Raw genomic sequence first — 2212 nt, 5'->3', positions numbered from 1 at the left:
AAGATGTTCATTGGCATCATTCCCGAGATGCCGAATTCTGCACCATCTGAGACGGTTCTGAAGGAAGAACACACCCTTCGTGCTGTGTTCTATAAACCACACACAATTTATGCGCATTGCATGATATTTGAAGTGTCTTTCCCCCAAACTAAAAAATAAAATTAAATAAGATCGAGCTCATCACTCTCTCCCAGATTCGGCATCATCCAACTAGAGCCATATAAGCCATGAATATCTTCTCGTAACCAGGTTGTAAGAGTATAAAAACTTCACCGCTTACCGTAGCAGGTGATAAAAAGGATTAGAGATTTGTGAGCTAGCAACCTGCAAATTTTGAAATTTTACTGCTACCGAAACGTAAACAACGCCTCGGATAGGGCCAGTTTTCGAAACGAACTATGATTGGTTTGTGAAATGTGCGCATGCTTGTCGACAGCGGTATCGAGAGTCCCCAAGATACTCGCGGGAGATCCAGCGATGTAAGCTGCATATTCTGGACCTAAGCGAAATAGAATGGTGGAACTGTAGGGAGCACTCCTCTCCCTCTTACAGCAATGTGCTTCTGTACTCTAGAACGCCAAGTGGTAACTCACGTGAATCTGGCGTTTCGAACAGACTTCTGACTGCAAGATTCCGTTCCAGGTTAGGGAGCATTCAATTATGCAGCCTATATACCAACAGAGATTTCCGAGAAGGTTGGTTTCTATGAACAATTAATTTGGGTAATTGCATTTCAACTGACCGACACTGTACAAGCAGTTACTTAGCGATCAGCAGTAGGTTTAGGAGTTGTCTTCTGGGTGTGCGTAAAATAGGGGCACTGACATTGGCCCCGAGAGGAATCACCAATTGATGGTCGCTTATCTTCGCTTAAGTGTTGGATCCGCCACTTCTCGCAGGTTTGGAGAGCTGTGGCCCCCAAGTTCAACATCGACCGCTTATATGATCCAGCTGTCACTCAACAGTGGGATTGAAGGCTCGATTCACCACTGAGAGTAATGCCGGGCGTGATGCGCTCGAACTCCAATTCAAAAGTGTGTGCACTGGTTAGGGAAGTAGAAGTATATACCGCATCAAGAAAGGTGTGCTCGCATACCTTTCGATGGTGCTGCGAGGGACGCTGACGGTCGACTACTCATCCATGGCTCTTAACCGTATTACGCCTGGTGAAGTCCCTCCTCTTGTGAATGAAATGGTTAGTTATCGTAACATGCGGGTTCGGACTATTGCTCTAAATAGCAGAGAAATCATCTCGGTCATCACCGCAAAACGGAGCAAAGTAATTTTTACATATCTACTCCCACTCCTTCAGGCACCCATGTTAAGTGTGATAATTTGAGGGACATCAGCATGCTCCCTGCCGTCACCAAGATATTACCTATGGAACACCTCGAAGGCTTGCTCAACAGAGAGAGTGTTGGTTTCCGCTTCCTCTTACATTGACCATATCATTACCCTTCGGATCATTTTGGAACAGTGCGCTGAGTTTAAATTTTCGTTTCACCTGCTCTTCATCGATTTCGAGACGGCTTTCAATGGCGCGAACAGGAAGTGTATCCAGAATGCTCTACACAGGAGCGGCATGCCGCAGAAATCAATAACTGTGATCAGATCGATATATGATGGCATAAGTTGTCACGTGCTGCACCAAAGTAAAATCTTAAGGGAATTTAAGGTTGAAAGCCAAGTCCACCAGGGTTGCATTCTGTCACCGATCTTATTACTTTTTGTTCTTCTTTTTCTTCAGCCTTTGTCCCGTTCACAAGCGGGGTCGGCTCGTCGTGATCGGCTTCGCCATTTGGCTCTATCGAATGCTTGATCTGGGTGCAATCTCGAGGCTTTTAAATCCCCATCCAGCGTATCAAGCCAGATCTTATTACTTTTTGTTATCGGTGACGTTCTTCATGCATCCTCGTCCGGAGGACTTGTAGGAGTTCAATGGACGATGACATCTTTTCTTAACCGCGTTGATTACGTTGCTCTGTTTGCATGGACCTCAGTCTGACGGCTCATAGCACTCTCCCCATCTTTATAATTGGCCGAAACATCGAAGGCGTCGATCAATTTGTATATTGAAAGCGTGGTTTGTACTGACGGTATTTAGCCAACAAAATTATACTAAGTCAAAGTTTTCTATTTCCTATGAATTTACTGCCTCAAGGCAGTTTGCTTTTACTTTATCGTTTAAGGCAACGTTTTTATCTCAAGAATT

The sequence above is a fragment of the Hermetia illucens genome, chromosome 1 (genome assembly GCF_905115235.1).
Source record: "Hermetia illucens chromosome 1, iHerIll2.2.curated.20191125, whole genome shotgun sequence".
Classification (NCBI taxonomy): Eukaryota; Metazoa; Arthropoda; class Insecta; order Diptera; family Stratiomyidae; genus Hermetia; species Hermetia illucens.
The sequence above is the reverse complement of the archived record's forward strand: the minus strand, read 5'-3'. Positions refer to the sequence as shown.